Source organism: Mus pahari, chromosome 18 (genome assembly GCF_900095145.1).
Source record: "Mus pahari chromosome 18, PAHARI_EIJ_v1.1, whole genome shotgun sequence".
NCBI classification, from domain to species: Eukaryota; Metazoa; Chordata; class Mammalia; order Rodentia; family Muridae; genus Mus; species Mus pahari.
The window spans coordinates 41,618,684-41,644,864 of record NC_034607.1 but is presented as its reverse complement, the minus strand read 5'-3'; the positions used below and the strand labels follow the sequence as shown (position 1 = coordinate 41,644,864).

General features: G+C 41.9%; 1 protein-coding gene across 2 annotated transcripts in view; it reads right to left on the bottom strand.

Moving 5' to 3' along the window:
* Positions 1 to 26,181, bottom strand: part of Rasgrp3 (RAS guanyl releasing protein 3) — a 92,799-nt gene that overhangs the window by 47,441 nt on the left and 19,177 nt on the right. The window contains exon 1 of one of the 2 annotated variants that reach the window (XM_029531475.1): positions 14,451 to 14,607. The exons of the other annotated variant lie outside the window; for it this stretch is intronic. The gene's annotated coding sequence lies outside the window, so the exon portion shown is untranslated. Of the gene's footprint in view, positions 1 to 14,450; positions 14,608 to 26,181 lie in introns of those variants that run through there. 2 annotated transcript variants of the gene reach the window in all.

Sequence of the window (26,181 nt, the reverse complement as noted above, 5' to 3'; positions counted from 1 at the left end):
AGAGAGAGAGAGAGAGAGAGACAGAGACAGAGACAGAGACAGAGAGAGACAGAGAGAGACAGAGAGAGACAGAGAGAGACAGAGAGACAGAGAGACAGAGACAGAGAGACAGAGACAGAGAGACAGAGAGAGACAGAGACATAGAGATAGAGAGAGACAGAAACAGAGCTACCATAAGAACATTCAATGACTAGGAAGAATACCAAAATATCTGGAACTGTCTCTACATATGAAAATTAAGAAATACTTGAAACCAGAAATGTACTGGCTGTATGCACTACAAATAAATGTGTTGTCATTTTTGGTTTCTTTTTTTTTTTCTCTCTTCTCTTCTTTTTTTTAAACCTCCCTGCTTCACTCCCCTCTTGAGTGTTGGCAAATACAGACACATGCCACAATGCCCAGCAAGGCTATTTTCTGTCTTGATACTTTATTTCCTAAAGTTTAATGGTTGGCTTGATGAAGGCCACTTTAATAAAATGTGAAGAAAAGCCAACCACCTACTTTTTCCAATCTAGAAAAATCCCTTCTGTCATCTGGACATCTCCAAGCTTCTGTAACTCTGGTGTAACTCGGGCCATATCTAAATTATTCCCCCAAGTTTTTATCTGAGGTCTATGTGAGAGCACTGTCTGAAGGCAGTGTGCTGACATCAGCAGTGTCTCGTTCAGTTGTGCTTGCAGGTCCCAAACCACCACGACCCTGACCCTGCTTTACATAATCACCCCAAACTCTGTCTTTGATGTGAAAGAGGTGAGGTACAAAAGCACAGTCTCTGTAGAGACACCGAAGATACTGCTCACAGACTGGAGAGACATCACAGATACTGCTCACAGACTGGAGAGACATCACAGATACTGCTCACAGACTGGAGAGACATCACAGATACTGCTCACAGACTGGAGAAACACCACGGATACTGATCGCAAGCTCCGTTCTCTCTGCAGGCTTTCCCTCTTATCTGAGAAAACCTATTTAATGACAAATAATAAACGGAAAGTCTCGGTGGTTTCTCTGCAATGAAGATCGTGTACGCCAATCAATTCTGCCTCTCTCAGATTTTACAGATCACAACATGGAGGTCTTTGGGGAGCAATGCATCCCATAGCTATATTTGTCGGTCCTGCTGGCATTTAAATTTTTCAAACTTTTTTTTTTAGCTATTTGTAAAATGATAGGCAAACCCAATCTCTACTTTAATATCCAGTTTTCTTTATTCTTGTAGGAAAACCAGGTCTGCGGAGTCTCCGTTTGCTAGCCAGCAAGTGCCTCCCAGGCTCCCTGAATCGTCACTCCCTTCTGTTGTCCCCTGAGGCTGAGACCAAGTGTCACTTCCTTCTTTGTAGTTTTAGGAAGGGAACTTGGTGTCTGCTTGCTATCAACATTTCCTTTGCCAGCCCCAACCTCAGACTTACTGGATGGTCCTCTGACATCACAGACTCAAAAGCTAAGGAGGACCTTTCAGGGTAAAGAGCTTAAGAATGGTCCTCCATGTAGATTAGATAAGGAGGAAGACAAGGCCACTGCCGTGCTTACTCCACCTTCCCCTCCTGCTCGCTCAAACAGCAAAACAAATGTCATCTTTCACTTGGGCACAAAGCAGGTTTGGAGACTTCTGCTTTGTCTGTTGAGAAGGATTAGGCCAGCAAGGTATTACTTATTTGCGTTCATATTATCCTTAAATGTCTATATTACCGAAGGTTTGCAATTCCCTCCTACTTCTGTGGTTTTTCTTTCATAATAAACTCTCAGACCAAAGAGAGAGTTCAATGGAGAAAGTGGTTGGCACACAACCAGGAAACCTAGAATTCGAATCCCCAGCACCCACATGGCAGCCCACCTATAATCGCAGTGCCAGGGAGACAGAGTCAAGAGATACTTGGGGTAAACTGAATAGCTAGATTAGCTGCTGATTCTGTGGGAGACTCTGCCCTAGTAAATAAAACAGAGACCAGTGGAGAAAAACACCCACCATCATTCTCTGGCCTTTACACACCCACGAACACACCCATCTTTACCTGTACATGCATGCTTCCACCCCACACATGTACATTTGCCAAGAAGTTCTCACTACAACGGTAGCTACTAACGAATCACTTGGATTGGCGCTTCTTGACATTTCCCTTGGTATATTCTAGAAAGATTAAAACGTTGTCCATTGACTTGAGCTACTTTTGAAAACTGTACCTCCTTGTGCTTAGAGGCAAACATCTTCAGTTCTGCACTTTCTATAGAGCACAGTCTTACACTTTGTCAGCTTCCTCTTCCCGTTGCTCTGCTTGGGTTTGTTAACTACAACTAGGGATATCTGACTTCTCCATGCAGGCTCTAGGAAGTCACACTCCCCACTATGGTCTTTTCAGGGTAGTTTCCTGTGTGTCATTGAATAAAATAGAGCCACACATAATTGCTGACTGGAGAGGCTGATCGGGTATTCTTCTTTTGTTGTTGTTTATTACTCTAAGAAGTGAAACCAGAAAGGACAGGTTTGTTTACTGGTCAGGGCAGCTGCAGGATTGAACCCAGTTTCATCTTCCTGTTCATTCAAGTTTTCTGATAGTGTTTTGGGTTTACTCTGGAAACTAAACCTGTAATTCAGGAGAGTGCTGTAATGGGAGATACAAGGTGCATTTCCACTTTCCAAGGGCACTTCTTACTTAGTTAAGAGGTTAGCAACCTTATTCTAAAAGAAGATTCCTATGGACAAAAATGATAATTATTAGCCTATGTTTAAGCAATGAACATAGTGGTTGAAAGAAAAATACCCCACTATAGTAAGTTTTTAGAACCCAGATTTGCATGGGGGTAAGAGTGTCTCTGAGAAGTCTGCTTGAAGTAAGGCACCTAGTTACAGAAGTGAGGACTTTGTACCCTGATGTTGTCCATTAATCATTTAGATAATGAGCAATGACTAGGCTATTTGCTAACAGTCAAGGAATGTATGTTCACTGGTCTGATACCAAAGAAAGTTGGCTTTTTTGATGTTGCCCAGGTTATCCTGACCTGGTTATCTCTCCTGATCAAAGAAAGTCTTCAATTCAGCAACCTAGAGTGAAAGGGAATGAAGTTAGTAAAGACCCGCTGTCTCTTGCTAGTGGATTCTGAGAAGCTGAAGTCATCCTGGGAGTTTTTGAAATGATTAAAGGCAGGTAAAGGGGGATGAGACCTAGAGGCTTGTCTCAGAGCTCAGAGTAGGTTCTAGCACAAACTACTATTTCTGCAGCTCTGACTCTTAGGTCCTTCCCCTCTCTCTCTCTCTCTGCTTGGTTCTCACTTTGAACCAACACACCACTAACTATTGGGAGACTCCCTGACCTGTCAGAATTTGGACCACCTTATGGACACATTGGAATTTGCTGCATTCCTGTCTCTAAGTTCTACTCACATCGGGCAGGGACAGCTATCTCAAGAAGGATAGAGTGGGGTGTCCAGCAAGATGGCCCAGAGGATAAACAAGCTTGCTATCAGCCTAGAGACCCGATAGTAATGCCTGGGACCTGCAGGGTGGAAGGAAAGAGCTGACTTTTACAAATTGCTTTCTGACTTCCACACATGTACCGTGGTGAACACACACACACACACACACACACACACACACACACACACACACAATGTAATTTTTAAAACAAAGACTAAGAGCAAGTGAATTAATCAGGAGCAAACGCCTCCCCATTATTCCCAGTAATATTTTTAGGGCTTGGGTAGTTCCGATCTTAATTTTGGGAAGATGTTTCTCTACCTTAGAAAATGTGCAGGAAAAGTCCTGCCTCTTACTAAACATTTGGAAGACAATTTGAGAGGACCCCTTCCCAATGAGTTGAAACCCCAAGGAAGAGCTACATGCTAGGATGAGAGCAAACACTTCTTTGTGTGGCCTAAACACCAACTCTGCCACTGTTAACTCATTGAGCCAGAGGTTGAGAGAGGCAGGCATGGCACTAGAGTCTGACCCTGGTCCTGTGCTCCTAGGCTCCCATCAGCCTCCGCTCCAACTACAGGTTCCCTAAATGCATGGCATCTTCTCCCTAAACAATCCTCTTTTTTTCAGTCCCTCTCATCCTTTTTCTACACTGTGATGGTAGGGGACATGCAGAGCCCTTAGAGGTTTTCCAAACGTGTCAAGGTTTTTTGTTTGGTTGTTTGCTTGGTTTTCTTAATAACTACCCAGAAAGATTGAGCTATGGGTTGTATTGATCTTTCTGGAATCAGCAACTTTCCTATACAGAAAATAAGCACAAAGAAGTCAAACCTCTGTCTCTTTGAAAAGTATAGATTCTACATAATATTGTACTCTTATTAATGATATGTCTGATCAGTTGCTTGATAGTAAGGTATAAAGTATATTGCTGTCTGTATTTTATATTGGAAACAAAATGCTAACAGGCCAATGTGCTAGGAAACAAACACAGAAAACTGTAGTTGGCCTTCATGATCAACACTTGGGGATTCCTGTCCAACTCTTATAATGTTTTGTTGTTTGAACAGTTTCATCATATAATTATGAGAGAGAGAGGGGGGGAGGGTCCTGACATTATTTTAAACTCACTTATTTTAAACTTCCAGTGTCTCAAGGTCCTGCACCTTTTAGAGTAGCCATTAGATCTTGTAGCTTTTCATCAGACCTAACACACAGGGCCTTAGTGTTTTTGTCTGTCCACATGGTTCCTCTGTTCCCTCAAACTTTGGATGCTATTTCCTTCATATTTGCCATGTTTTTTGGTGGATTTTTAAAATTTTTATTAAACTTTTTTTTGTCAATTCGGGCCTGGTGATGCACACTTTTAATCCCAGGACTCCTAAGGCAGAAGCAGGCAGACCTCTGTGAGTTTGAAGCCAGCCTGGTGTTCACAGTGAGTCCCAGGACAGCTAAGGCTATATAGAGAGATCCTGTCTCAAGAAACTAATATATATACATAAATTACATACATATATATGTACATATACATATGAACAAACAGATGCACATGCATATACATATGTATATACATATACACATACATATAATACACATATATATTGGTATATATACTTATATATATACATATTGTTGTATGTATACATATATATATATGTATGTTTTTATATATGTGTGTATATGGGGTTTGTTTTTGTTCATCACTTATGAGTGAGTATTTGTGTGTGTGCGTGTGCGTGTGCGTGTGCGTGTGCGTGTGCGTGCGCGTGCGCGTGCGCGTGCGCGTGCGCGTGCGTGTGCGTGTGCGTGTGCGTGTGTGTGTGTGTGTGTGTGTGTGTGTGTGTGTGTAGCACAGTGCATATGTGGAGCTCAGAGGACAACTTGTGGAGTCAGTTATCGCCTTCCACCATGTGGGTCCCAGGGACTGAACTTTGGTCATCAGAGGTGGCAGCAAGTACCTTTACCCACTGAGGCAATAAAGTAAAGATTAATGATGGGAAGAGAAGAGTATGAGTAGAGACATAAACGACATTGAGAAATAAAATATCTTGAAGTTACTGTGATGAAGATATAGGAATTCATTATGTCATGTTGTTTACTTTTATATATATTCAATATCCCACAATAAAAACTTGATTTTTGTGGTTGTTTTGTCTTTTCTTCAAGGCCAGGTCTTGCCAGGTTATCCAACTTGGTTTTGAACTTCTAATCCTTCTACTTCAGTCTGCTAAAGAGTTCTATTCTTTTGTAAGCTTCAGATATCTCTCAAGTATATCACAGTGCTTCAGAAAAGCAAACCGGAATCCTGACCATCTGGCAGTGCCTTCCTTCAAGCCTTCTCCATTCTGTCCTCTAACACATATCTTATGATTCCGCTCAACCATGGTATGTGTGATTTTGGAAGAGACTTTTTAAAAAAGCCTCAACAGTAACTATGTATTGTTGTTGTTGTTCCTTGCTTGTTTGTTTGTTTTTTCCTCCAGCTCAAATGTCACCAACTCCAGGAACCCTCCCCTGGCTCAGAATGATAATGTCCACTTCCTGGACTGCCATACTACTTTTCTTTATAGACATATATTCACACATTGCAATGTGCTTATTGCAATACTTTAAAACGTACGCATGATTAACAAGGTGGTAATATTCTATGGGGAGAGTCAATATAATTATCTATATTTGATGTTTAAAAATACCAAATGAATCATCTTGTACGAAAAAACATTTTAGATTTTTAAAACATTCCTCTTGATGACTTCTTCATGAAGGGACCTGTAGATTAGACTGTATGTAATAAGTCTTTAAACGTTTTTAGATTTAACAAAACCTCTAAATTTAGGAAGTAATGGTCCAAACAACTTTCTAAATTCATGAATTTCTAAATTTATCTGTCTTCTATAAGGTTGGTATGAGATAATATACAAGAAAAGTTACAGAACATTTTATGCACGCTATGTTACATTAATTCTGACAGCTGGACAGATTTGTTCTCAATTCCTACATCTTACTCAATATCACCATCACTAGCTTAAGTCGAAGTTCTTGCAGCTTACAAAGAGAGGTTGAAGAAGTATTACACACACACAAACACACACACACACACACACACACACGCGCACACACACATATGTATGTGTGTATGACATCAAGAGATATCTTACATTGATTTTGCTCCTGATGCTATTTGGCTCTTTTAGTTATCTGTAATAATGGTCCCCAGAGACATGTTATGTGAGTGAGTATGACTGCCAATGTTATGTCATGTCTTATAAAATTTAAATACAGCTCTCAGCAAACTGCCACTTCTGGCGAATCTGCTAGGCCCATTGTCACGACCATTCTTTTTACCTGTCATCATCAGAAATAGAATAATGATGTTTGCATGTTGGCAGAGTCTGAGTTCTACAGGACCACCCTGAAGGAGACACAGAGGACCAGAGTTGAGAGGATAGTTCAGTAATGAAAACTGCACGAGTGTGTTCCGGGTAGGAACTAAAAAGAGACTTGGGGTACAGTTATGAATCCACAGAGCCTGAGAATGCTTTTGTGTCTGGTAAAAAGTCTACTAATGGAAATGGTAAGTGTATTGGTCATAATGCAACATCAATTGCATGACAAGGCCAGCCATCTCCACTGCACAGTGGATGTCCTTTCCATAGACAGGATCCGTTCTAAACCTAGGTAGTATGAGAGACAGCATCATTATATTAAAAAGGCATGGGCATTGTTTCCAGCTAAAACCTCATCCCGCTGGTCTTTTAAAATTCAGGGTAGCCAACTCTTCTCATTTGTTTTCTTCTCTTAAAGCACTCTGCTCACTACAGCGCTATCTACTTTCTGAATCAGGTGAAAGTAAATGTTATTTTCTTTTCTATTCCTAAAGCAGGCGCAGTTTAAATACTTACTCCAAAAGAAACAGAGAAGGAGGCAGAGACGTCTCAGGATCAAGGCTGCCTGGGGAGAGAAGTGGGCTGCAGAGAAATCTGAAGAACCACCCTTCAGATTGACCACTTGCCCATGCCACAGAAAAATAATGATCTCTAAAACAGCCTGTCAGCTCCTATGATTTTTTGAGTGGCAGGCATTCCATGCATAAATGAAATACTTTCTACTTTGAGAAAGCAGAACTGAGTCTTGGGCAAATTCCAGTGTTCACTCAAATCGAACTTGCGGTGTGAGTATCTCAGAAGCAAATATGGATGTGCTTGGTTCTTCAATTTAAAACTACTTAAAATTCTTGAGTGCTTAGGAGCTCCAGAAGTCTGTATGAGCTTGAGATTTGAGAACGAGCATCCTTCGTGGGTACAGGGAGAGGTTCTACAGGATACCTGGAAAAGGACATACTTCTCCCGAGGTCCTTAATTCCAACCTAAAGTGTTCTGCAACAGGGACCTGCATGTGCAGATGTCTAGGCACAACTCTCACGTGCCTTCCAAGGTTAGTTTACACAGAAGGCACCAAGGAAGCCCGGTGCACAGCAGTTTGGATTGTTGAATGGAAAGAAAATGTCCTAAAAGCAGAGGAGAGACTGAGCCTGGTTTGTAATCTTGGAGGCTGAGTGTGCCGTAGATCGATGACTGTGTCTACCTCCGTTCCTAGCTCATCAGTTTCCCTTTGGGCCAATTGCATTGGTCTCTGCCACATTACAAATGCTCCAGACAGGGGGAAAATGCAATTAAAATCACTTACACATTCTCTAATGCAGTTGCTTGTCTGTGGGGTTGAAAAAAATTTAAGTGGCGGGAAAGCAATAACTAAAGGGAAGCTCTGGGAATAGATATAAATTTCCCATGTTATTTTCCTCCCATGGGTAGTTCTCTGCCAGTTGTACCAGGAACACATTCTTAATTAAAACTCTAACTGTATTTATAATCCTAAAGCAAACCAATGTCATAATTATATGGCACCTTATGGGGTAGTGATGGGGCAGCTGATTAAGGGAAAAGATGGGACAACATTTGGGAAATAAAGAAGCCTTCAGAAAATAAAAGTACCAATCCTATTAAACAGAAGCTTAAAAGATATTAGTATCTCTGCAGCAACCTGAATCCTGTCACAAACTAGACTTGAATAAGGTCCTTCTATTACAGTAGGGGCATCGAGATTTACTCTTCTTTGAACTCCATTGACAGAAATGAAATCCGTAATGGTAAAACTATCACCAACCATTTCACTGTCTTTCCTTCTTTTATAAATGTTCTCTTGTATGCTCTTGGAAGGTGCAGAAAATTCTGATTATTACAATAACCAGTAAAGGGGAAAATACATTTTGGGTCAGTTCATGAGTCAGTTCAAGACTTTTTTTTTTTAATTCAAAGAAAGTAGCCCTAAACAGTCCCACTACAAAGGTTATTATAATGATTTTTATTGTAAAACAGCATATGTTTATATTTTCCCTGGCTATTACTATGTAGAGCTGCACTCACAACCACTAGACGTCACATACAGCTGCTTTTATGATTGCACCAACATACTGATAATGGTGTTAGTCAATAGACAATGAACTTATCGGAAAACTGACCAACAGCAGAGAGTCTCAATTAGCCAGGACTCCTCACACTGAGCTAGTAACCACAAGGAGGAATATAATAAGCATGTCGGAATGCACGCTTGCTCCCTGGATGTGCGGATGTTGTAGCCAGCAGAACTCCCAAGAATTGCTTTTGTTAGGCAAGGAGAATATATGCAAGAGAGCAGGCTGGATTATCTTAAATGTAATCAATTAATTATATTAATAACTTTTTATATCTCAAAAGTGGGCCCCCTCAAAGCTGATGCTACATCATGCCATCATTGCTGAGACTTCAACCGAACCACACCAAAGGCGGAAATGATGACTAAATTCCACTACAAATGTTATCTGAAGCCAATATTTTTGTGTCTGTGACTAAGATGGACTTATTCCTCAAGTTAACTGCCCATAAAACTTATTTAATACCACCAACAATACCCATCAGCCAACACGCCACAAACTAGTCATAAACCAATGCCTAACAGAAGATAATGACAAGTTACAGCCTTTTTCACTACAAAAGACAATTCAAAATGTGCACTTGGATGATGTAATTGAACCTTGTCTTCCCCTGCATGACAGCATAAACAGAGAAATTCCCAGGATTCAGGGCTAATAGATTGTTTACACTGTGTAGAATTCTGCCACGTACTTCCTCCATGACTGTGGACAAGTTACGTACATTTTCTCATTCTCATTCTCCTCTCTGTAAACAGTGGGAATGATGCCCACACCCCTACCTGAAATTGTGGCAGTGAGAGAGAATGCCTAGTGCCAGTGATTCCCATGTAAAAGGGCATTCTGTTTTTTCAATCCCAAAGATAAATTCAAAGACCAAAGCACAGTGACTTTACATACCACAGACTCCGAAGGGACAAAGACCACATGAAAGAACAGAACATCCAAGATTTTAGGTCTCATAAAGTAGTGAGGACATGACAACCCAATGGCTAACTCCTATATTAAATGAGCAACTGATACAAAGGGGAAATAAGGGACCATGGGGAGAACAGGTGTCTGTAAAGCATACAATCTTCCAAGACAGACAGAACATGCTCTGGGTCATAGAATTCCATTCCCTATTGCAAAATATCCAAGAAATCAAGCAAGTATTTGATTTTGCTACATATCAGCCTCACATTATGTTTTAAGAATGATGTCAAAATTCTGAGTCCATTCTTTGTATCTCTGCTAGCATTCACTAAGTTATGCCATTTCCTTGGGGGAAAAAAAGCAATTTCCATCAAAGATCAGAGCCTTCATATCTTCCAGGTTTTATGTCTATGAAATGCAACCAACCAAGAATGTACAGTATGTTTCTCAACGTAGTGGTATCTGTATTAAACACCTTTTGTTCTTTTCATTATTCCTTAAAGAATATAGGATAATAATATTAGGTCACATCTCCAAGTAAGTCACAGATGATTTAAGTCACACAGGAAGATCAACATAGGTTATGTGGAAACACTGTGCCCCTAAACAGAGATGACCTGGGTATCATGATCATGCATGGTGTTCATGGAGTCCTGGAACTTATCACCTAAGGGCACTAAGGGACAAGTCTCATTCCCTCTGGAGGTAATTCTCAGTGTTCTAGTTTAGAAGACTACAGCTAGAACTACTATTGATTTGGGCTTACTTTTGAAGGGATTGGGTGAGTAAAATTAAATTTTGCCTTTTCTTTAAGTAGGTTGATCTCCAAAATATGTAACCTGGTCATGATGACTTTGGAAAAAAAACATTTATATTTTTCTCAAGGCATCCACGTAACGCTGATCTCCTCAGAATTCTTCCCGTCAGCCTGAAAGGTTTTCCCATTCCCCTGCTCCTTACGTATTACACGCAGCCTTCTGCTCACTACCATTTTGACATCTAGTCATCCCAAGTGAAGGGATGTAGAGAGGCATACAAAATTTATTTTAAAAAAAGATCCAAGCAGCACCTTTCTGTGAAGGTTCTACCTGACTGATGCCTCGGAGAGACCACAGGTTCACAACTGGCAAGTGAGACAGCCAGTCAGTGTCTAGGTGCGTAGCCAATCATCAGGTGGCAAGACTTATGGCAAAACAGCATGTGCGATGGCCATCAGACCTCCTCCTACCCCACTCCCAGTCAGTCCCCTGCCATGGAACCCTTTCTGTGCTGAACTACACTGACCTAAGTGTGATCACACAAGCTCAGGTGCGATGCTTATTGCATATGTACCATACCAAATGGTGGGCAGAGGTGTATGGATTTACATAGAGTGTGCATGGAAAACCTGTTTGCTGTTGAGTCAGTCCTTGGCTCATGGTACTTAACAATTTTTTTTTTCAACTGGATGATGGTGTAGTATCTGTATTAGTGGTATTTATATTGGACAACTGAATGGGTGATACTTTAGGAGTATCAGAGTGAAGAATTGTGTTGTTTCCATGGGTAAGCAAATCGACAACCTACTTGAACAACCAGTCTTCTAAGTTGAATCATATAAACAGGTCTGAAAATAGTTTCTCCAGTATGAAAAAAACAGCTATTCAGTGTTGAGCATGGGTAGAATAGCTGTCCTTCAAAAAAAAAAAAAAAAAAAAGTTACAGGAGAAAAAAGACATCAGTGCTGCTCATTCCAGATAACTTACAAGCGCTTAGTGCTGGATTTACCAACACAAAAGTCTTCATTGTGAACTGTTCCTCAAAGAGGAAAAAGAAGACCATCAGTCAGTGCTCCTGTGGAGTGTGGATTGGTACTGTCACGGAGGAAAAGAGCCCTTCCTTCTGCTGAGAGTTTAGAAGGCCATTGCACACACGTATTGTGTATTTAATTGCATTGGTACAGAAACACTCACGTTTGCATCTCCTGGGACCTTTAAATGGAGGGACTTACACACAAATTGCATCTTTTAAAAAAATGTAAATGGTCAAGAGCTTGAACCCCTGTGTCATTTCCGCATATATCTAAGCACCTTCTGAGCCTCAGTTTCTTCAATATACGAAACATATGCATGATTCTTAAGTTGCAGTGGAGTTTTCTCTTAATAAACCTATCTTAAATTAAAGCTAGCGTTAGTTGAAAATGCATTCAACAGGTAAGTACTGAAAACAGCACAACTTAGCAACAAGGTACCCTGTTGGGTACCAATTGTTTGCCCTTCTGGTCATCTGACTAAAATAGAGCTATAGCTCACGCTATTACCCAGTGTGCCAAGAAAGGAAGGTCCAATAAATGGGCAGATTGGGCAAAGATCCAAGATCAAGATTCAAAGTGTGGTTTCCACTGAATTCCTGTCACATTCACATCATACGGTTGTTAAGTCGAAGTACTGTGAGCAAAAGACTGGCTAGGCAGCACAAAACATTACCATGCATATTCTATCAGAGCATATACCTGTGCACATCATTTGGTATTGGGAATGCATAGTAAGCATACGCTATGCTTATTAATATTTGTTGATGATCTCTTGTATCAGCAATAGAAGCCTTCGGTATTTTGTTTTGTTTTATTTTCTGTTTCTGCATTGGGATATAGTCACCATTGTAGTAAAATGTACTGCAATTTCCCCGTCTTCAAAATACATGTGTTAAACTCAACAATGTATAATTCATATCCAGATCTGAAATTTTTTGACAGTGTGGTATATATATATATATATATATATATATATATATATATATATATATATATATAATTTGCATGTATAATTAATATTTTTTAAATTATTTGTACTTTAACAAGTTGGGTTTAAGCCTTGTTCCAAATCTGTGGACATACAAAACTTCAGCAGTTGTATACGTCTGGTGGATAGGAAGTGTATACCCAGCGCCTCACAGGTGCCTAGCAAATGCTATTCCACTGAGCTCCACCTTATCCCTAGATATTATCATGCATATGTTGTCTCAACAGAGAACAGTCCTTAATTTAGACTTCAACCGACCTTGCATTTTATTATGAGATGGGCTATCATTCTGGAGACATAATTTCACTGGAGAGGTTTGTTTGTTTGTTTGTTTGTCTGTCTTTGTCTGTTTCCCCACAGTTAACCTGTAGAAAACGTCAACTTTAGTAGACAGAAGCTCTCAGGAATGACCCAGGCAACAGCAGCCTTCTGACTTCTGACAAGGAAGTCACAGGCTAGACAGGGAAGTCACAAGCTAGATAATGGCTGGCTCCAGGACCTCACAAAACGGCATGAAGAGGAACAAAGAGCTAGAGCAATTCTTTTTTTCCTCGGACACTCTAGGTCTGGCAGATTCTTCAACATCATAAGGAAAAGAATGAGAAGAACTTCTGGTGCCCAATTTGCCTTTCCTTGTCACCCCACCCCATCCCTCCCCATAGAGCATTCGAGGCTGTCTCCTTAGGGATCCTGACTGATGAGATGTGACAGGTCAGCTGTGCCTCAGAGACGTGTCCCAGAACCATCACGCCCTGCATTATTGTCATTCCCTCTTCAGGTACAAGGGGGTGAGATGGGGGGGGGGTGAAGCCGACTTGCTGTGCCCTCAAGTAAAGGTGGCAAGCAAATCAAATGATCTGAGCCCTGAAAACAATCCATCATCAGTCATCCTGAAGAGTATCCTAGGCTCACCTCAAGCAAAACACCAATCTCATGGGACTCCACACAGATACAGCCCCTATCTGGTTACTTGGGACTGTCCACACTATCCAGAAGAGGAACCTGCCCGATCATTTTTTTTTTCTGCAACTCTGACCCAGAGTTCCGTCACCTTTAGAAGCTGCATCATCAACCAGTCTCCTGCCTACTCTTTCCTCCACTTGGGTTAAAGGTCCCTGAACAACAGCTCAGTCTGTCCATCCTTCCCACTTAGCTGCTCTCTCCAGAGCAAGCTCTGTCACAGAACACTTTTAGAAACAAGAAAAAAACAGACAAACAAACAAACAAAACCCCAGAGCACCACAGAGCCACTAAGACCAGCCACTAACTATAAGTGCTAGCTTTAAAGTCATGAGGCTGTGTGAGTTTATGAAAGAAAAGCATAATTAGTCACTCAATGAACCAGAAAGCGTGCATAAAACCTGATGCAAAGTTTGATCTAAGTGTTGATTTAGACGTTTATTTTACAGACTCTTACACACTGTTACAAAAATCCTTTTTTTTTCCTTTCAGAATTGACTAGAAATGATCAAGTCAGTCATAGCATTAATTCACCAGATATTTTAAACCACGATGTTTTCAAGTTTCAATGGTAAAATATTAATAAAATTCCAGCCATCAGCTCCTACCCACTAGTTCACTACCCTGTGACTTAAATCCTGGCTATGATCCTAAACATAAATCCTGGATACCTAGAAATCAACTTCTTTGCTAGACAGGAATCCAGTCTTTCATTCTCAAAGTTAGGAGACAGTGTGGCTAAGAAGAAAACGTCCTTTAAAAGTTAGTCAATACACAAACTGACAAGTACAAATAAATGTCTTTCTACAGTGTCACAGGGTACCAAAACCAACAAGAAATAAAAAGTTGGTGACTTGTAACACACACACACACATACACACACACACACACACACACATCTCTGGTTACTTACTGGGGTAATTTTGTCTTCCTCACACCAGCGCTTGGCCTGTCTGGCTGCCAAGTATGGAGCATGCCAGTAGCAGCTGTTTCCTTCCAGTCAGGCTGTGCGTCTTAACCAGTCATATGCACCTCCTGGCTCGCTCGGTGCCAGGAGGTCAGAAACTGAAGATCATTCTTCTCCCCATTGGCAAACCTTCTCCTAAGCTGTGGGTTGGCTCAGCCACTTGATTAGCATGCAAGGCAGTGCATTCCACCATTTGTTTTTCTTTTGGAGACAAATGGCCCAAGAGCTGATAAGTCACACCGGGAGGGCAGGTCACTGCAAACAGAAAGCTAACTTCATTTGCTTGGGGGGTTGAGGAGGGAGAGGCTGAAAGTCACCACTCTCCTGTCTCCTGTAAGTTCTCTCTGGGGTGTCTAGTCAGCAAGAAAACGGAACCAGGAGTTCAGCCAGCAGGTGGAAGTTGCTTTGTAGGCCAGGTGCCCATAGAGCACAATCTGCTTGGTTTCATTTTCTCAGAACTCCTCTACCCAACTGTGGGGACTGTCCAAAGGAAGGCAAACTTTAGCCTTCTAAGAATGTCGAGTCGCGTCCCCTCCCCCATCTGGCATAGCCCTCCAAGGCGGCAGCCAGGAGATGGCCAGTGGCAAGTGCCTGAGGGGCGAAAGAAGAAGATGCCGTGCAGTTTTGTCAAAAGAGCCAGAGGAGATGATTTCACGTGGCTTCAGGCCTCACTTCCACGTAGTTGCCTGCCTGCAGGGTCAACATTCCGGGGAACCACAGAGCAGTGGAGACGGGCAGCCAGGGTGGCTGGCTGGGAAGAGAAATGATCATCTTGCAGACCCGCTGCTGACCACCCTGTGTTCTGGGAGGCTGGAGCAGGGGCAGTTTCTGGGCTGCTCACCATGGCAGCAGGCTGCCACGCCCATGGTGTTGGATTCATCCTCCCCCACTGAGCTGACTTTCTTCTCTTCTCACCCTTGCCATCTCTCTTTCCTAAGGAAAGTCTCAGAGTCTGTGGCTTTAGATGCCTGACCTTGAGTCTCTGACTTTTTGAACTAATCTGGAATACCAAGGTGATGCTTCCTAAAACTCTGTTGGAACTTACCCTTCAAGGGAGAGTGGAAATATGGCTAAGAGTCAGCTTATGTGGGAAAGAATAAGGAAAGAGTGGCTGGAGTGTCCCCAGGGAATTTCTGAGTCACAATTAGTCTGCTACACTGCCAGCTTTGATTTTTAACAAGTGTAACACTCTTAGTATAGGAGCATGTACGGCCAATCTTCCAAAACTGGGGTTCATCTTATAATTATTTGTAGTGAAAATTAAACCAGAAATCTCCCCCTGTATAATAGAAGAGGAGGGGGGGGGGAAGAGGAGGAAGAGGATAGATTTCTCAGGTCGAACTTTTTTTACTTAGTTGTGAAAGTCAGTGTGTGCATGGAAAACACTGGAAATAACAAGACCTAGCAGTGAGAGTTTAAAGTGAGCAATAGAAATGAACTCCAGATCCGGGGATGCAGTGACCTGAGATGGGTCGCTCATGTGGAGATGACTCAGTCTCCGCTCCCAAACAGAAAAGGAAGCCTGCTAATCACTGGAAGTACTCTTCTGACTTATTTATACTCCATGTTTACAGTAACAGAAACTTCTGGACCCAAGGGCAGATATCAGTCACTTCATCTGCAACCAACTAGGTCAATTATTCTGATAATCCATTATGTACCACAAGGTCAAGGAAAGAGAGACTTCTGGAAACTGTTCGGTGACCAACAAAGAAAACAATATAGAGATTCTTTGCCAATTCTATTTACAGCCAAGGGCAGACCCAATGGTACTTATGAGGCAAAATGTCAACACAGAGAACAAGGCATTGTCCCTTTCTACTCTGGGTCCAGTCAGGTGACTGACGCCTCCATAATGATGTCATCTTCCAACCTTGCAATGGAAAGAGCACTTTTCTAACCAACTTACCTACAGGTGCCCACCATTTCTTCCAACTCCAAGGCCTTGCCTCTTTCTGGCTCCCTTCCACCTGTTGTGATTTCCCACGTGTATTGTACCTGTCCTAGGTCCTAACACCTGTCTCTCTCTCAGCACACCCGTCTCCCTCTCAGCACACCCGTCTCCCTCTCAGCACACCTGTCTCCCCCTCAGCACACCTGTCTCCCCCTCAGCACACCTGTCTCCCCCTCAGCACACCCATCTCCCCCTCAGCACACCTGTCTCCCCCTCAGCACACCCATCTCCCCCTCAGCACACCTGTCTCTTACTCAGCATGCCTGTCTCACTATCTAGCTGTTTCCACTTTCATGGCTCCTGTGTCTTTACCACGATCTTTCTGATTTGTTGCTCTTACTATCACAGTTTAGTCTTTCTTCACAATTAAGTTTCTGGAGAAATATTTGTCTTCCGGTCTCAAATCTCATTAAAGGCTCAGTCTGCTTGAGGACTGGCCTCCCCTGCCTCACAGATACTGCTTACTTGACTTCACATGGATGTATGACTTTTTTTTTTCTTCTATCTTACTTAACTTTTGGCTATATTTGACTCAACTGACTATGTGATGCCAAAAATGTCCTGTGGCTTCCATGAAGTCTTACTGCAACTTCCTTCTGCCTTCTACATGGACGACCCACCCTTAAATGTGAAACCCCTTTCTCTCCCATTCCTGTTTCTAACATGCTTCATGCAGGCTGACTGATTTGCCTCTAAATCCCCATTTATGACCTCAATGGCTCTTATATTTTACCTATGATTGAAGCCTCTTAGGGGCCATGGTGGTATCTTAGGCATTTCTATGTGTCCAGAAATTACTAGAACCTTGACAGGAACTGTTTGCCACAATCTCCCTTTCATTCATTCTCTCTCTCTCTCTCTCTCTCTCTCTCTCTCTCTCTCTCTCTCTCTCCCTCTCTCCGCCCTTGTCTCTCTGTCTCTCTTTCTTTCTCTCTGCTGATTTCAGGCATAAAATGATTGTTTTCATAACCTTAAAATTATTTTAATCATGATTAAATTATTTTATCATCATGAAAAGATTTCAACCCTGTTCATAAAACCCTAAACCATAATGAAAAATTTAAATATTTAACTGGTAAGATATTTTTTGTGTATAAACTATTGGTCCATCATAGCCAAAGTAAAATTACAAATTGTCAAAATGAGATAAAAGAAGAGAAGTATACAGATAAGTGATTGATACCTTTAATATACAAACAGTATTGACAAGTAGTAGCTGGGCAGAGGATAACAATAAATATTTCACAAGAGAAGAAGCCAAAATGACCAATATGCATGTGAAAAAAATTCATTTTCCTTACAAAGGGCAAATTAAATGAAAATAAGATATCACTTGACAAACTTGACAAAAATAATAATAATAATAATAATAATAATTTCCAATGTTAGAAGGTTGTTTAGAAAACAGAAACTTCTCTAGTGTTCTCTCAAGTATATCTGGATAAGTCCAGTGGGGGTGGCACACCCTTTTAATCCCAGCACTCAGGAGGCAGAGTTGGAGGCGGAGGCGGAGGCGGAGGCGGAGGCGGAGGCGGAGGCATCTGAGTTTAAGGTCCATGCCAGGAAGTTCCAAGACAGCCAGGGCTACACAGAGAACACTGTCTGGAGAGAAGGATAGGGAGGAGGAACAGGAGAAGGAGGGGGAGGGGGAGGGGGAGGGGAGGATGTAGCTGGTACACCATGTGAGGAAGCTAATTTTGTCATTTGAAGCAAACACTCTTTAAAATGTGATTTTCCTTTCACTTGCCAGTTCCCGTTCTAAAATTATATTCAAAGGAAAGACTATGGATTGCATAACTATGTGGCTGCTCCTTAGGGTGCCCTTTAACCTCTGAGTGCCCAACAGGGCTAAATCAGTGATAGTCCCTTCGCAGGACATAGTGCTATGCAACTGTTGCAGAGGAATGATGTTCAAGTTTACTATTGACCTGGGAAATACTTGGTGTCAGGTAAAAGTTTCTTCAGCATAATTTCATTTCCCAGGACGATATATGTGAACATAGGAGAAAACTCAAAACAAATATCGACAATTTTAAGACAGTTTGTTTGTCTGATTGTCTCTGAGAGTTAAGTTCACATATCCCTCAGCCCTTTTCTCTTGTTGCTTGTACACAATCTTTTTAAAGGTAACAGGGTAAACTGGGGCTAGGGATGTGGCTCAGTTGGTAGAGTGCTTGCCTGAACTGGATCATGCCTGTAATCCTAGCACTTGGGAGGATGAAGTAGGAGACACAGAAGTTCAAGGCCAGCCTGGGATACATGGGACCTGTCTCAAAAAGAAATGAATGATCGAATGAATGAATGAAACTAAAGTACAAGAGGAGGGAAGTGTTCTAGAAGATACTTAGGTGCACTTAGCATTTCCACAAAGAGGAGAAAGCCATTGACAAGAAAAAGGGGATTTAAAAAAGATAAAGATGAGGAAACCCTCCGAGTTCATTAACAAAGCTGGATACTTCTTGAGTCTCTCACTTGCAATCCTGAAGCAGATTACTTGACAGGAACATGCTAGGAGTGATGGAAGCAGCAGGTTGCATGGATACGGAAGAGGAGAGAACAGTGGTCTGGCCTGAGCACCCCAGATTCCACTTCTGAGACTCCTTCTTGGGCTTTGCGCCTATACAAGGGACCCCCTTACGCAGAGATTCTCAAAAGTCCCAGCGCAGATCTTCGAACAGAAAGCATTGTCTTCTTGGCCAGTTCAGCCTTGGTAACACGCCACCTGCTGTTGGCTTGAGGCACTGACACTACTAGTGTGCATGTGCCTTAAACCCACCCCTATTTCCCTTTCCTTTCAGGGACTTTGGGTTCAGCATTGCTCCTCCCCCCCTCTTTTTTTTTGAAACGGTCTCCGTTTTTCTTTTAGCTTCATTCTTTATCTAAGGATCTTGAGGGTATGCAGGGCAACGTTGCCCAGCTAGCTCAGTTGGTAAAGCATGAGATGCTTAATCTCAGGGTCATGGTTTTGTGCCCCATGTTGGGCACCAGTTGTGGGTCCCTATTTTGCCCCACCACTGGGGTGTGAGAAACACTGCTGGGTGGACAAAACGCAAAGATGTTGACTATGTTTACCCTGCACCACTGCCTTTGAGTACTGGGCTTTAAGGAAGTGTAGAGACACTGCTAAGGGGGTAGGAAAATGCAGCCCAGGATGTGGGAGTCTGAAGCTGGGGTTCCCTGACCACCCGAGCATCCAATTGCCACTAGGGTGCCACACAAAGAAGTCAGGAATGAAGTGTTGGGGGTACACAGCCAGCGACAAGGCTGGGATGGGGGAATGGGAGACTCCAGCTTAGTTCATTGGTGATTGTCCTTAGTTTGGTGGCAGTTGTCTGGGCAGTGCAGATGGGCCTTCTGTGGGAGACTTAGGTTGCTGCTCTGTAGGCAAAGAAAGGCCTTCCCCATGCTTCCCGTGGTGGCCTCAATGGAAGAGACAGTCCTTAGTTCCAAACTGTTCATTGATTGTTCATCATAAGAAACGGGTGCATACCTCCTTCTGAGGGTGGACCAGAGATTAAATACCTTTTGAAGGAAGGAATGTCTGGGAAGGGAAGCTTATTGACTAAACCCTCAGGGTATCTAGATATCTCATTAGCATAAAGAGAATTCTGTTCAGGTCACGTTTCCTATGTGAAAGGTGTGGCATGTGTTTCAAGCCAGGAATCTAGTAGGGAGTAGGGAGGCGCCTACTGTATCAGGTGGGTGCCTGGGTGCCAGGGTCTTGGACCTACTCATCCTTACTAAGATTCCTGCATGGCCTGCTGTCCCACAGGGCAGGGGTACTGTCCCTGCTCCTCTTTCTCTACCCCTCCTTCCTTTCCTTTCAACTGTGTGAAATCAAAGAAAGTACCCTATCACAGAGAACTCATCTTAAGAGCTGTGCTAGCTACGTTCCTGTTCTAAAAAAAAGAAAGAATTGTTTTCTATGTGCTCAGAGTTGAAGATTTTAGTTCCACTCACTGCCCTTGCACTCAGTCTAGTAAAGGTCATCAAAATGAGACAAAAATCTCTGCTCTCAAGATTAATAGCTCCGTGGAAACAGAAAGAAACACATAGAACACCACAGACAAGTAGAAGTAATTATGATAGCAATTATAATATATTAATATGCATACACTATGAAAATTTTAATATAACATATTATATAATTGTAATATATAATGTAATTTATAACCTGTTGACTACTGTACAAAATGATTATTCCCAAAGTAAAGCTCTAGAAAGATGCTGTTATCACTCCCAGATAACTTTTATAGAGCTTAACCAGCCTACATACAACTAACAAGCAGTCCAAAAAATAAGAATGTAAACCCAGATTACCTCTCTGACTCCAAAACCACCTACATATTACTCCCAACCTTAGTGGTTGGGAGTCACAAAGTTTTCTTAGAAGTCAAACTTAGAAGAAAAGTTTTCTTGTTCATTTAATTAAGCTTACTCACCTCCCAGCACGGCAATCTAGTTAACTTTATTACATTTGAGGTCTAATTATTAGCATATAAGAATAGCTTCCTTAGTTGGGCAGTGGTGGTGCACACCTTTAGTGTCAGCACTCGGGAGGCAAAGGCAGATGGATCTCTGTGAGTCTGAGGCCAGTCTGGTTTACAGAGATGGTTCCAGGACAGCCAAGGCTACACAGAAGCCTTGCCTCAAAACAAAGCAAAACAAAACAAAACAAATAGTTTTCTAATATTATCAGCCACAAATGTGATGCTGACTCAGTTACAACAGTCAAGTAAGTGTCTGTGTGGTAGGTAGGTGTGAAAGGACAATTACAATAATCTCTCTATGAATGAATGAATTCTATGGGATAAACACAGGTAAGTTCCAAACAGCCCATCTGCAGGTTCATCTTTAGAACACAATGCACAGATGAATTGGAAATCATATTATTAGCAGACAAAATGAGGGAAATGGCCTCCATTAGCATTGGTCTCTGCACCCAGCCCCCACAGCTCCTCTTGGCGAAACTCTCAAGTGTGCAGACAAGTCCTGACTACCAGAGAATGCCCCTGTCATTTCTCTGTTTTGTCTTGTTTTCCAGCTCTCCTCCTTCCTCCCTCTCTGAAAATTCCCACTCACTTTTTATAGACATCCCCCTTAGCATAGTTGTGTTATTAATTTTAATTTGTTTAAAATTTATCTTTATGGCTGTATTTTGCTCTTAAAATTCTTTTCTTGGTGTACAGTGGAGGTTCTCAACCTGAGGGTCAAACAACCCTTTCGCAGGGCTCTCCTGAGACCATCCTGCATCTCAGATATTTGCATTAGGACTCACAACAGTAGCAAAATTTCAGTTACGAAGTAGCAACAACAACAAAAAAATTCTATGTTGGAAGGGGTCACTATGTCAGGAAATGTATGACAGGGTCGCAGCATTAGGAAGAGTGAGGACCACTGGTGTCCAGTGATCCTTGGAGCCCTTTGCTCTTTTCATGGGACTTCCTGGGAGAATATCAAGGGGATCGCTAGCTGACTAGGAGCCAGCTAAAGAGGACCTAATGCTATCATTGCAAGAGGGTTTTCTTACTTGTACATCATGGTGGGTTAACTAAGAAGACGCATTTAGCAGAACATCAAAGGTGGTGGGCAAACTATCTTCTTGCCTAATCTTTTCATTAAACCCAGAGTAGTCTCAGGGTTCACCTTCGTGATGTCCACTCCTGTCAGAGAAAAGCAAGTAGATCCCTGAGGCAGAGTAAAACATCTCTCATGGAGGGTTCAGAATGGAGTGTCTAGTTGCGTTTCTATAGACAAGAGGCTGAATTCTTGATAAAGCTTTTCAGTTAGTGGGAGTAAACACTGCAGACTGAGCCGCCAAGACAGAAGAGGAGCGGCTCAGCCAGGAATGGCCAGCTTGACCTGCAAATCTGTGATCGAATGTGAATCCCCACAGATTCGTCAGAAAGGCAGCACTCGGGTGCTTTGTTTTATAAAATGCTTAAATGCAAAAGCATTACTCACTCGCGGTAACAGAGGGCTGTAGATCAGGCACTTACCAAGCCCCTCTCCTATGTGTTCTTAACTCACTGACATAACAGTTTTTCCATGTCACATGACAGCAATATGAGATTCTAAAAAGATAGATATACCTTTCCATTGTTAACATTGATACTCTGTAAATTGATTTTACTTTTTTATCATGGCCAAGTATGTTGGCTCTACACTCAATAATACAGGGTTTACACCAGGCTCTTTTTGCAGGGTTGCCATAGTTATGACTGATGAAAATCTGTCTTTGTCCCTGGAACTTATGTATGACTTGACAAAAACTTCTTTTTCCTAAACTGAACACAGCCCCAGGCTGAAACATTCCGAGAAACGTTAATCTGAAGGATCTAGATTGTAGAATAAAAGAAAAGAAAATTTCATTTCCAAATTACATCCTAGCAGCCACACCTACTCAATGACTGAAGTGGAAGATGCCAGCTTAGTTTTTATGACAAATAATAAGCTTCTTCAAAGGATTTCTCTCTCTCTCTCTCTCTCTCTCTCTCTCTTTTTTTTTTTTTTTTTTTTTTTGGTTTTTCGAGACAGGGTTTCTCTGTGTAGCCCTGGCTGTCCTGGAACTCACTCTGTAGACCAGGCTGGCCTCGAACTCAGANATCCACCTGCCTCTGCCTCCCGAGTGCTGGGATTAAAGGCGTGTTCCACCACGCCCAGCTCTTCAAAGATCTTGAACTCATCTAAATTTTGTCAAAGTTTAAATTTAGAGTCTGTCTACTTTTACTATTTTCTTAAATTTTTCTCCTGTTCTTAGAGGCAGGGTCTTGCTCTGTAAATGAGGCTTGCCTCAAATTCACAATCTCCCAGCATCAGCCTTTCAAATGGTAGTATTACAGGGTGTGTACTACCATGCCTCCTGCTGCCACTTGCAATTTTAACATTTGTTAACTGCACATACCAAGACTCCCATGAATTCTAAGACCATTTCAGTCAGGGATCAATCGCTGACTGTCAAAAAAAATTAAAAAACAACAAACAAACAAACAAAAAACCATGAAAGGCTACAAACTGTCAGGCTATAAGGAACCAAAGACATCTCTAAGTTGTCATCTTGAAGCATCTTCCTGCACATTCCCAGCATGCACTGGTGCTGGTGAAATGGTCAGTCCCTCCCACCATGACTCTGTGTGGCGTGCTGGACTTGTAACTGAAGAGCCAGCACCTCACATGACACCTGAGGCAATAATATAATATCAACATAGGGCCAAGGATCACCAATATCTACAGATACTCTCCTCCGGGTGAGATAGTTTCTCAAAACAACAACAACAACAACAACACAAATCTTCTATGTGCTAAGTCTTTATTGCAAACTTTAATTTTTGTTAATTGGAGTAAGACCTTAGAATGAGGGTATTTAGTGTACACAGTCCACATTACTATTAACAACGACTTCAGCCCTAACTACCGTGGTCTAGGTCACTAACAACCACACACCAGGTTCCCTGGCTTTAAATAAAAAACTAGTTCTATTTCTTATAGCAAAGGAAATTTGTTCACAGTTCTCAAGCATTCTTTGTTTTTAGGAAGGCATTCATTTAGAGATTATGAGAAATGCACAAATTGCTGGTTCAAAAAAAAAAAAAAAAAGACACCTCACCAATCAAAATCCAGCCCAAACGAATCAATAACCCATTTGTTAAATAAAATAGATCCAAGTCCAAGTTTGGATCCAACTTACTGGCCTAGATGAGCTGTGCCTTTTCCTTCAGAATAAAATGCAGGCAGGCAGTTCCCTGCTGCCTGTCACACACAGCAACTTCATGACACCCGAGTGCTAAGAAACCAACTACTAAAAATAAGCTCTCAACTTAGTGCCCTTGACCGAAAGGCCAGGTGAGACCGCACCACCGTGAAATAGGTCCCCTGGGCCCGATTCCACAGACCCTATTTGTTTTACATTCTTAGTAGTCTTCCTGACAATTCTTTCACACTTAGCTTTTTTCTGTTAGTCCTTTGGTTACCTAGTAAGAGAGGTGGTATGATGGGGACCCCACACCATAGAAAGGAGGTAGGCTTCACAGTCCCCACTCAGGCATAAACTGAACCTTTCAAGAATAATAAAATGCCTTCATTTTAAATAAGGAAATGGAAATGCCTGAGTCAAAGATGGCTCCACAGTTTTCCACATAGGTTTTAAAATGGAAATCATGCAATTGACTTCACAAGTGTGACCTATAAAAGTAGTCAACAAGTGAACAGAGACACATGTAAGACAAATTGAACATATGACATGCTGTATAAAGAAACAATCCGATGATTAGGGCACTAGGCAGGAATTGGAGGCTCATGACTGTAATGTTAATACTCAGGAGACTATGGCAAGATTTTGTGAGTTGAGGGCCAGCCTGGGTTACAATAGTGAGTTCTAGACCAGTCTGAAGTACAGTGTAAGACCCTGTCTTAAAAAAAAAAAAAAGAAGAAGAAGAAGAAACAAGAGGCAGTTGGTCAAAATAATCAGAATGAATATTCAATGAAGTCTATATTATGCAGCCATGAGAAAAGATGAAAACAAACATATATCCATTCTTATAAAAACAAACCCAAACATGATTCTACTTTTACATTTCTGATGTGATTAATTTTAGCATCAAGGATATTTAAAACAAATGGCACAACTTCCATAATTAATGTTTAATATTAGACGTAGGAGCCCAAGACGCAAGTATGTGTAGGACAGAGGGCAACTCTAGAGTTGATTCTCTCCATTCTCCTCCAAATAGGTCTCAGGGATTCCACACTGGCCATGAGGCCTGTGCGGCAAGCACGCTTAGCCACTGAGCCAACTCGTCAGCCCTAAGACTAAATTTAAGGGGAATGCAGATGTAATAATGATAGGTTTTGGATAAATGTGCCAGGGCCCATGTGTTAAGGGATGGTGATAAGACCTGCAGGGGCTTAATGGGAGACTTTTCCCTTATTGGGGGTGTGAACTTGGGGGAAAGGGGGGTCTCTATTGCTTACTCTTCTCACTGCCTAGCCATCCAGCTTTGGGAAATTTGAAGGCTACCGGAAGCTAGCAGGTCTTTATATCGTACAGTGGCCATAACTGTGTGTGAACGGGATTGATTGGTTTTAGAAGTATGATGGTTCTTACCTTCATCGTGGTGGTCGATTCATGCATTTCTGCTACGTCAGGACATCTCACTGTGGTTTCGATGTGTGCAATTTATTTTATGTCCATTGTACTTTGACTGTTTAGTTTCTTTATCCAGTTATTTTAATGAGAATTTAACTGGTCCACACTACTTGAAGGACTCATAGGACCAAGCATTGCAAACATGGTACTGGCCGTGGGCATGTCTTGACTTCCCCATGTCCCTCTCCCTTGCTGAATCGTTAGGTTACATACCTAATGCTAGCTCCAAGGTCTATTTCCTTACTGGGACTCTCTTCCTTATGCCTGACTGAAACTTCAAGCTCCAGCTATCAAAACGCCAATGACCAGCAGTCAAAACTCATTATTTGTCTACACTGGCTAACACGTCAAGCAGGACTTCCCAACTTACTCTAGCACAAACTTCCTATTTTGTTATCCTTAAAAACCACTCCTGCAGAAATACCTGCTGCTGTCCCTTGTCCTTCCAGGGTAATAAATTTCCTTTGTGTTTAAGAACTTGGTGTCTGCCCAGGGATCCATCCCATCATCAGCCACCAAACCCAGACACTATTGCACATGCTAGAAAGATTCTGCTGAAGGGACCCTGATATAGCAG